Below are 11254 nucleotides of genomic sequence, written 5' to 3' on the forward strand. Positions count from 1 at the left end.
TCTCCCAATAGAGTTTGCTTTACAGGTAGAAGATTTGTGTGAGGTTAGTCTATGCAGAGAAGAAAAAGGTAGGAATGGAAAGAGATGCTTGCATATATTTTAAATAGAGAAATTAAACTAGCTCACACCTGGGTGAATAATAATAGATGATGGAGAGTTTATAAGGTAGCGAGTTAACTAAAGAAATACTCAATTACTTGATTTTGGTGTTGCCTTTTTTCTTCTTAAATATGCAAAGAAGAACAATGCTGAAAAGGAAGCAACACAATGACAACCTGGCAGATAGGTATCCGGGCATAAGCCTGTAATTCCACTGGCTCTGGAGGCTGAGCCAGGAGGATTGTGAGTTCAAAGCCAGTCTCAGCAAAAGCAAGGTGCTAAGCAACTCAGTGAGACCCCGTCTCTAAATAAAATACAAAATAGGGCTGTGTATGTGGCTCAGTGGTCAAGTGTCCCTGAGTTCACTCACCAGTACCCTCCATCCCCTGAAAAATAAATAAAATAAAACCTGGGTTTACTGTAGCTCAGCTCTGGGATGGAATGCCTGCATATTACTGTGGTCCTCAAATGAATGTAAGCAGCAGGATTCTCCCTGTGATAATAGATTTGAATGTTCAGAGTAAGGGGAGAATGCGGGGAGATGGGTCAGAAGGGAAAATGATCTAGAGAAGCCCTCTGAGAACACACACAGTCAAGGATGGCAGCACCAGTTTTTACAAAGAGGCATCATCTCTTCTGCCTTTCCCTGAGGGAAGCCCATAACCCCCTGCATGAAGCATCAAAAGATAGAAACATAGAGATATGAACTCAGAACAAACATATTAGCAATCATTGGAGACAGGAAAGTGTTTAGAATATACCCCTACCTTTCTTCCATTCTCTGTCCACAGGAGGAGAGCTGATCTGTGCTGAAGAGGAGAGCCTTTCTGGGATGAAGTGATACCACAGAACCCTTCTCTGTCTTCTAAATCAGGAGATGCTTGTAGGAGCTGGAATAAAAGGTGGTGAATAAGAAAAGCTTAGCAAGATGCTGGACAGCCCCTCCTTTGATTTTTCTGCAAAGGATTGTGGGCAAACAAGAAACCAGAGCAGTTTATGATGTGACCCTCAGAGAAGTGTTTCTGGACATCTTCCCAATTGCCACTCATGTTCAGCCTCTCCCCTCCCACTTTCTCTTGTTTACCTCTCTGTAAGTAACTGCTATTGTGGTCTTTTAATTTTCAACTATGAAAAACAAACAGTGACAATTAGGTAGAGAAAATTCCAGGAAGTAGAAAGATAGAAGGAGATTTGAGGGATAGTGTCATTTGCCAAAAGAATTTTCCTTTCGTCCTTCTCTGGTTTGGCATATCAAGAGGAAGGTGTCTGTGGCCCTTATGAGTGGTATATTTTCTTCCAAGTTTCTGGTTGAATAGGGTCACAGGGAGATACCACCCAGGAGAGTAGAGGACAGGAGGAAAGGAACTTGGGTTTTACATCTCCTGGCTCTCTGTCTGAGTCTCTGTGTTGGCAGAGACAGTGCCTCTCCGTCTTTATGCTCATTCTCTCCCACCTCTGCAACTGCCCTGTCTCCTCAGTGTTCCTTCCCTTGTTCTTTCCCTGTTTCCCATGCACTTGTCACTTTTACTTAACCTGCCCATCTTTGTAAATACTTCTATCATGAAGTGCTCTTCAAAAATTCCAATATGTGTCAACAGTTTCTACTTGGGATGATAAAAACAAATAACTTTAAAAAGCAAATGAAACAATGAGACCTGGGTTTTTAGCAGTTTCACTCTGGGATGAAATGCCTACATGTCATTTGACCCCTTAAATGAATGCAAGAGGCAAAATTCTACCCGTGACAGCAGATTTGAATGTTTGAAATAAAGGGCAGGATAGGGAGAGATGGATCAGAAGGGAGAATGGTCTGGTTGATCCCTTTGAGAACGCCCACTTTTGAGGCTGCCAGCACCCAGTTTTCAGAGGAAGGCTTCTGTCTCTTGCTTTATCCTTAAGGAATCAGCATGACTCCCTACGTGTAGCACCCCAAAGTAGAAACCGTATTGGGAACATTGGCTGAAGAGTGTAACTAGAAATAAGAAATTTCTTGGTATCTATCCCCGCAGTCCCTCCATGCTTTTATTTTATTTTGGACAAGAGCCTTTCTGACTTTGAAATATGCCAGAGGACCTTGTTTGTCCTCAGTTTGTGAAATGTCTACAGAGGAAATGGAGTGAAAGTTGGTGGCCAAGGGAACCCATCACGATGCTGGACCACCCAGTGATTTCCTGTACCAGGACTTCAAGAACCCTAGAGACCCGGGCTGTTGACATAATTCCACCCTGAGGTGTTCCTTGGCATCTATCCCATTTTCACTCAAATTTCGCCATCTCCCATCTCATCTCCCAGTCCACCTCATTATCAGTACTTGTTACTGTGGAGCCTTTATTTTCCATCTAGCAATGTTAGTAATTACTATAAGTAATCCCTGCAAATAGTTCTATTTTGGGGTCTAGATAGGAATATCAAGCAATGTAAGTTTTCATTGTGGGGCTCTCCAACAAATAATAGAGTACAATCAATATAAGGTCATTAAAGGATGACATTTCTTTTATTTCTTTCATGTTTTCTTAACACGGTAGTAATGTATTCATGTGTACTTTTCACTCCAGATGGCAGAGAAGTGACTATATAATCAATTTATTCTGCCATTTCCATCTATCCTGATCCAGTTTTTCCCTTGCCTCCTCAAGGATATGATTGGACTGCTAATAGGTTACTTGCTTGGTAAGTTGGAGTCATCTGTTCAAATTCCAGATATTTGGAGAAACTTGATCCACTCAGAGCCACTCTGAGATCTCCCCCTTCTCTACTCTCTTTTTCTGTGTTTGTCAATATTATCAATGTGAGAGATATATGTAAGGGTCCTTTTCTTCCATACTCCACTGTAATCTCCTGGAGACCAGAAAGCAAATCTCATTTATATTAGTAGCCAGCATTTGTGCATTAATGATACCGATGCACAATACATGTCATGCCATCTTCCAAAAAGAGCATCACTCCCACCCTTCTCATTTGCAGGTAGATACTAATAGGCCATTAGAAAATTCAACATAATGAATTTTAATATTTCATCAGTTGGAAACTGTTTGCTGAAGTTGTTTCCCATTATGAGGAATCACCTAATGGACATTCTCACAGTTCTCTGAACCATGTGATCATGCTATCTGGAAGGGTGGGCGTGGTATTCTTCCTCATCTTGGAAAAAAGACAAGCTACTTTTAGATCAGCCCCTCCTGTGAACACCCTTGTACACCCCCAGACATCTCTATGACTGCATGTGTCACATCGTGGGGCTGTCTTTACTACACTAGACTCCTTCCTTTCATGGACTCCGTGAGGGTTGGTTCATTGTCTTTGTATCTCCATTGTCAAGCATGAGGGCTGGAACATGGAGAACGCTAAATAAGCACTTACAGAATAAACAGAATGACTAAGTGATACTGCAGTAGAAAGCCCACTTAATGACACTTTGAGGACACAGCTCTATAGGTTATTTGCAAATGTACAAGCAACGATTGTAAAATAAATTTGTAACATAAATGTTTTAATTTTTACCTGAATTAATTCACCAAAAATGAAGAAGAGTGAATGACTTTTTTTGAGTAGGGTTCAGCAAATAGATTTCTAGCCCCTCTATCTTTCAGGAGGCACATTCTTCATGCATTTTCTATTATTTGAAGTTCAGATTGTTTATAGTGGAGATCTTATCATTTTAGAGAGAGAGTAGTGTGCACAAGGATATTTTTAATTGTTCAGAAATTTTTTCATCATAATATAGTTTTCAGGATTGCAACTATTTTACTAAAAATATTTTTGAATCTACCTTTTAGTTTTTTAACATTTACATTAGCTTTTGTGTACTGTTACTTTGTTGATTTACATTCTGTTATGATAATATAGGCAGCAATATTGACAAATTCAACTGGCATTAGCAGAATTAGAAACAGGTCCATCTTGTCCTTTTAAAGCAGAGAACTCAGTGCATTAAGGGTAGAGCACAGGTGCACTAAGGTCAATCAAAGGATGTGAGGACTCAGCATTTCCAGGAATCAATCAGTGTATTTCCTAGATGGAATGTAGAGTCCACTAGACAGATATTTTTTTTTTAAAATTATTTGTTAGGCAGGGAATTAGCAGAGTGCTTGATCAACTAGGTTTAAATATTCATTTAATTCATGCATAAACAGCCAAGAGTAACAGCTCCCAAAATGTGCTATAAGGAACTCTCATATAGTTTCTCTCTTCCTAGAGAAAACTTGGTATCCTCTATGCTATACCTCAAGGTGCAACTAAGAAGAAAATCCACCACTGGTATTGAAATAAAGGAAATTCTTGGATAATCTTTTTCCTCCCCTCCATTCTTTTCCCCAGGAGAAGCCAATAAGGCTAAAAGGAGGGAAAAAGGCAAGGCTTTTCTCAGGTTGGTCTGCTGAAGAGGGAATCCTGTGGTCCTTTGAGTGGTGGTGCCTGCAGGACTCCAATGAAACCAGATGCGTGAGCCACTCTTTTCAAGATGCCCCACAAATGTGTGATTTTCAATCAGGAGCTTCTTGAGAAACAAAGATGCTGAACATTTTCCAAGTTCCAGACATAATTCCATGCCCAGAAATTCAAATGCATGCTCTGTGTTTTAGTCATCTTTCTCATCACTGTGACCAAAGACCTGATAAGTACAATTTAAAGGAGTAAAAGTTTATTCTGGGTCATGGTTTCAGAGGTTTCATCCACAGTCAGCTGACTCCATAGCTCTGGGCCCAAGATCTGACAGAACATCATGGTGGAAGAGTGTGTCAGAGGAATGCTGCATCCATGGAGCAGGGATGAACTCCATCCATTAGGGGCAAAATATTAACCCTTAGACATGGCCCCAGTGTCTTACTTCCTCTAGTCCCCCCCACACCCACCACACCTGTCTTCAGTTACCATTCAGTTTAATCCATACCAGTGGATTAATCCACTAATCAGATTACATCTCTCATAATCTAATCATCTCATGTCTGAACATTCCTGCATTGTCTCCCATATGAGCTTTTGGGGGACACCTCATATCTAGACCATAATAATATCTAATAGTCTTTTGGTGGAGTGTTTAGGTTTTTCCCTATAGTATCATATCACCTATAAACCTATAAATTGACTTTCTGCCTTCCTATTTGTATGTCTTCAATTTCTTTCTTTTTCCTAATTACTGTCTGGCTAAGACTCCCAATAGCATATTGAATAAGAGTGAGCAGAGTGCACAACATTTTCTGGTTTCAGGCATTAGAGGAAATGCTTTCAGGATTTTCTCCAATAAACATGATATTGATAGTGACTTTGTTGTATGTAGTCCTTACTATATTGAGCCTCGTTTCTCTTACATTTAACTCATTCAGGATTCATATCATGAAGAACTGTTAAATTTGATCAAATGCCTTCTATGTGTCTATTGAGATAATGATAAAATTTTATCCTTCATTCTTTTGATGTCATATATTCCATTTGTTGATTTGCAGTTTTGAACCATCCTTTCATTCCCTGGATAAATCCAACTTGATAATGATGGATGGTTTTTTTGGATTGTTGTTTGGTTTAATTTTCTAGTATTTGAGAAATTTGAGCCTATGTTCATCAGGAATATTGATCTATAGTTTTTTTGTTTGTTTTTTACTTGTCTGATTTTGGTATATGGCATGTGCTGACCTCATAGAATAAATTTACAAGAGGTTCCTCCTTTTCAATTTTTTTTAATTGTTTGAACAGAAATTGTATTCTTCCTTACTAGTTTGTGGATTCAGCAGTGAATCCACCTAATTGTGGCTTTTCTTTTTTGGGAGACTTGTTATTAGTAATTCAATCTCCTTACTTGTTGGTACTTCTTTTTTTTACCAATTTTCAAAATTTTTATTTATTTTTTGATTGATTTTTAAATTAATTTTTAATTTATATATGACAATGAAGTGCATTACAATTATTATGACACATATAGAGCATAATTTTTCATATCTCTGGTTGTATACAATGTATATTCACACCAATTTGTGTCTTCATACATGTACTTTGGATAATAATGTCCATCACATTCCACCATCATTTCTAACCCCATTTCCCCATCCCTTCTCTTCCCATTCCTCTGCCCTATCTAGAGTTCATCTATTCCTCCCATGTTCCCCTTTCCTACCCCACTATGAATAAGCTTCCTTATATCAGAGAAAACATTCGTCATTTGGATATTTGGGATTGGCTAACTTCACATAGCATTATCTTCTCTAACTTCATCCATTTACCTGCAAATGCCATGATTTTATTCTCTTTTATTGCTGAGTAAAATTCCATTGTGTATATATGCCACATTTTTTTTATCCATTCATCTATTGAAGGGCATCTATGTTGGTTCCACAGTTTAGCTATTGTGAATTGTGCTGCTATAAACACTGATCTGGCTGTGTCCCTGTAGTATGCTGTTTCTAAGTCTTTTGGGTATAGACCGAGGAGAAGGATAGCTGGGTAAAATGGTGGTTCCATTCCAAGTTTTCCAATGAATCTCCATACTGCATTCCAAATTGGCTGCACCAATTTGTAGTCCTACCAGCAATGTACGAGTGTGCCTTTTTCCCCCACATCCTCACCAACACTTATTGTTGTTTTTCTTCATAATAGCTGCCATTCTGAAGAATTTTTTTTTCAATACTAGGGATTGAACTCAGGGACACTAGACCACTGAGCCACATTCCCAGCCCTGTCTTGTATTTTATTTAGAGACAGGGCCTCATGAGTTGCTTAGCTCCTCACTTTTGTTGAGGCTGGCTTTGAGCTCATGATCCTCCTACCTCAGCCTCTGAAACCCACTGGGATTATAGGCATGTGCCACTACACCCAACTCAAAAGAATTTTACCTCCAATTAATTCAAATAAAATAAAGTAAACCTAAAATTAGTGGTGAAATGCACACACACACACACAAATATATGTGTATGTGCTTCATTTTTTTTCTAAATGTTCCACATTTTATACAAGAACTGTGGTAGATAATGCTAGTCCTACTATGCACTATCTTCTCATGCTGAACATTTGCAGGATTGGCCTTCCTTGGCTCTGCCTATTATTATAGAATAATATACCCAGTTCTAGCCAGTGAGTTGTGATCCTCATCAGAGGAAATGATCAGGATTGACTCAGTGTCACAGCATTTAATTTCTAGTGTGGAACTCTCTAACAGTAGTGAACTCCAGGCCTTGAACTGAGATGGAAAGCTTCAGGGTGGAAGCTGCTAGCTCTGCTGAAGGTGGATCTGGAGACCAGTTGCCCTGGAGCAGTAACCAGACATGCTGTGGACTTTTATGAACGAGACATTAAATTTCACCAGGTAAAGTTACTGAGAAATAACTTGTGTTTTTTTAACCACACAGAACCTACTTTATTCCAATTAGTAGAGAAATACATATAACTTATGTACAAAAAGACTCATTATCATTTCATAAACATCATATAATCATGTATCATTTTCAGAAATTTTAATGTGAGAATTTTCCAAAGTTATGATAAATCTATTTATAATACAAGATCATTCTATGACTGATATAAAATCAATATTTTTTCAGCAAAGAGATATTGATTAGTAATGACTATATCATTGAATCACGCACTGTAATATTGAAAGGGACCTCAACAGTTCATTTGACACATCCTACAAGGTCTCTTAGAGGTGTGTCTAAAGCATGTAATATAAGAGTTATATAAAAACAATCATTTAAAAAACCTCGATAAACAGAAGGAAGAACTTTCTGAAGATACCTGATCACAATTGTGGAGTTTTTGTTAAGGTTGTTAAGGGGGTCTAGGGTGGGACTTAGGACAGAGCAGTTTAAGGACTTTGCCATATGATTCCAATTTGGAAATCACTGGTCCAGAAGGTGATGTTTAAACTGCAATTGTCATTGCTTCGTTTTAAGCTTCATTTAGTTTTTGTGCATGTTGAAATTCAGATCACTTTTGTAATGATGGGCCAGGTTCTCTAGAGGCAGAATCTGAGACAGGGATTCTTGTGCATATAATTTATTAAGGATTGTGATCAAGATAATCCTGTAAGGGAATGAGAATTGCTGGGCAGGAAAAGGGAAGAAGCTGAGTGAGAATATCCTTTCAGGAAATTCTAGCGTGAGCATCATCCTGCAAGGGGTTATGGACTATGAATTACACCTGAGAGTTTCAGTACAGGTCAAGGAGCTGGGCTCCTGTGCACTCCACACAGTGGTCATTCATTGACAATGGACTCCAGCCTTGGTTGAGGGCACTGTAAGCTGTGTGGCTCCAATCACCCAAAGTCAATTCACTGGTGGAGTTGCAAGTTAAGTTGTTAGCAGGAATTCAGTTTGCAGCTGAGAATAAGTGTACCAAGTTGGTAAAAGTGATCCCAGTGACCGTACCACATTTGCTTGTCCTTTCATCAGTTGATGTACATTAAGGTTGTTTCCATTTTAGCTACTATGAATAATTCTGCTGTGAACATATGTGCACAAGTTTTTTTTGTGAACATATATTTCTCTTGGGTGGTGGAATTGCTGGGACACAAGGTAAATTGAAGTGTAACATTTTGAAGAAATGCACCACTTCCCATTCCTGCCACATATTTCTTTTCTACCCCCAAATGCCTCTATTCTGAAGGGATCTCTGGGTCATATGGCTCAAGGGAATGTTGTCTACATGGCAGACTGAACCTGTGGCCGAACCCTTTCTTGGTTTGGGTTCCCCTCAATACTAGCATCCTTACACATCTCTCACAAAATGGATCAGGGCAGTATCAATCAGTGTGAAATGTACTGTCTGTAGAACCCAGAGTTTGGCCACGCCTTGAGTTCCTTTCTAGGTAGCTGGAGGTGAAAAGGACAACACCTGTTCTTTTGCTCTGAAGGAGTGTCCCACTATATCTAAAACTGAACAGTTAAGAACTTCACAGATGGGGCAGGCCCTTCCTTGAATTTTCATAATGCTTATTTCCTGAGTGTTAGAGGGCTTTTCACTTCTTAATGATCAGTTCTAATTCCTAGTTTATCATCACTTAGAGGACCAACACAATATTTTCTGGAATATTACTCAGCAATAAAAGAGAATAAAATCATGGCATTTGCAGATAAATGGATGGAGTTGGCAAAGATAATGCTAAGTGAAGTTAGCCAATCCCCAAAACGCATATGGAGAGTGTTTTCTCTGATATAAGGTGACTGACTCATAGTTGGGTAGTGGGGGGAGCATGGGAGGAATAGATGAAATCTAGATAGGGCAGGGAGTGGGAGGGGAAGAGAGGCAACAGGGGGTTAGCAATGATGGTGGAATGTGATGGACATCATTATCCAAAGTACATATATGGGGCTGGGGATGTGGCTCAAGTGGTAGCGCGCTCGCCTGGCATGCCGCGTGCGGCCCAGGTTCGATCCTCAGCACCACATACAAACAAAGATGTTGTGTCTGCCGAAAACTAAAAAATAAATACATAAATAAATAAATATATATTTTTTAAAAAACAAAGTACAAAGACATGAATTGGTGTGAACATACTTTATATACAGAGATATGAAAAATTGTGTTCTATATGTGTAATCAGAATTGTGATGCATTCTGCTGTCATGTATCTAAAAAATAAAAGAAATTAAAAAAAGAAAAAATCTTTTGAAAAATGTTTATAATTATACATTCTTCCTATAGAGAGATAACTGCATATGATTTTTAATCAAAATGTTAACACAATATTTGTTTATTTGTAATTTCTTGTTCTCTTAATAATATATACAATTCATTTTTTTGCTATCTCCATGGTAATAATTTATTTAGTAAACAGTAAATCTTATGTGAACAATTCTAGGATTTGATAAGTTCTACGACATATATGATTTATCATTAAACTGCTATATTCAGATAATATGATATATGATTGGCAGTCACAATTCGTAGAAAGAAAACCTGATGTTGTGGTGAATCTATAATTCACCAATTTATTTCCCCCACAAATTTGAGGAAATGTACTTGTTTTTCTACAGCCACAATGGAAAAGATATTTTTAAATTTATTTTTCCCTGAAGAATTTACAAAGGTAAGTCCTGAGATTTTATTTGAAATCACCTCCCAAAATAGAACAGACATGAGAAACTTACTATAAATATTCAGGAAAGGAAAAAGGCAAAAAAAAACATTTAATTAATGTAAAATAAGATCGATATTTTTTTTCCTGAAATCCAGCTCTACTAATAAAATGCATTTTACAATGAAAACTGAACCTGAAATAAGTGAACAAATTTTTTCAGGGTTTTAGACCCAGGAAAGAATAGTGTGATTGTGAAACAGACCTGTCAGACCCATTGTTCAAGTCAAGGCATTCTGTTACCTATGATATACTCCTGTACATATGTTTACTTATGGAAGGACTGTGTTGTGGAACACACTTTTGGGTATGGATTGTCCTTAAACTTTGGTATATTTTCTCTCCCTTCACAAATCAGAGAAAATCTAGAGGGGAAAAGAAATTTTATATTTCTCTCTCAACACCACTATCCAATTTATGGGCCACCAAAGAATCTCCATAAAATGGAGGTTGTGGGGAAAAATTACCTATGTAGATAAAAGGGATAACGGGAGACCCTTCTAAGCCCTGGGACAGTCAGCTTTTCCCCTGATAGTTTTCACCCCATTCTCTGCCTGTCCTTTAGGAAGAGATGACTAAAGACTGATTGTCTCTACAAAATCCAAGAGAAATAGACACCAAATTTCATTCCCAGGCAGTTTTGAAATTTAGCATTTGGAAAAAAATATGGGATCGTGGATGAGTACACACCACTTTGTGCCATTTCTGTATTAGTCAGCTTTTCATTTATGTGAACAAAATATCTGATAAAAAATAACTAAGGGGAAAACGTTCATTTTGGATCACACTTACAGAGGATTCAGTCTATGGGAGGCTGTCTCCAGGGCAGAATCATCATGGAAGAAGGACCTGGAGAAAATCTGCTGAGCTCATGGCAGCCAGGGAGCAGAGAGTGAGGTAGGAAGGGGCTGGGAAGAACATAAAAGTGCAGTGCACACCCAGTGACCTGTTTTCTTCAACTGTGTCCCCTCTCTCAGTAGTCCATACAGCGATTAATGGACTAATCCACTGAAGACGGCAGAGCCCTCATGATACAACAACTGCCTAAAGTCCCATTTCTGAGCCTTGCTGCATTGGGGAACATTTCAGATTCAA

The sequence above is a fragment of the Marmota monax genome, unplaced genomic scaffold (assembly GCF_021218885.2).
Source record: "Marmota monax isolate L192 unplaced genomic scaffold, Marmota_monax_Labrador192_F-V1.1 WCK01_AAM20220418_F8-fsc00061, whole genome shotgun sequence".
NCBI classification, from domain to species: domain Eukaryota; kingdom Metazoa; phylum Chordata; class Mammalia; order Rodentia; family Sciuridae; genus Marmota; species Marmota monax.